The sequence below is a fragment of the Penaeus monodon genome, chromosome 32 (genome assembly GCF_015228065.2).
Source record: "Penaeus monodon isolate SGIC_2016 chromosome 32, NSTDA_Pmon_1, whole genome shotgun sequence".
Classification (NCBI taxonomy): domain Eukaryota; kingdom Metazoa; phylum Arthropoda; class Malacostraca; order Decapoda; family Penaeidae; genus Penaeus; species Penaeus monodon.
Genome location: NC_051417.1, coordinates 18,518,208 through 18,518,436, shown reverse-complemented (window position 1 = coordinate 18,518,436; position 229 = coordinate 18,518,208).

Below are 229 nucleotides of genomic sequence, written 5' to 3'. Positions count from 1 at the left end.
ATAAATTGCGCCCAGTCACAACATACTGATATGGGTGAATAATTTGTGCAGCTAAGTAACCGCGGCCATATTTACAAAATATCGGCTGGGATACTGTGTATTCAATTTCCGGTAAATTTTCACGTATATGGAAATGTACCCAGGCGGGGGGGGAGGATATTTGATCGAACTCGGGGCCCCGATTGAAGGCAACCCTTGATGACATGTGAGAAAAAAAATTACAGATGAA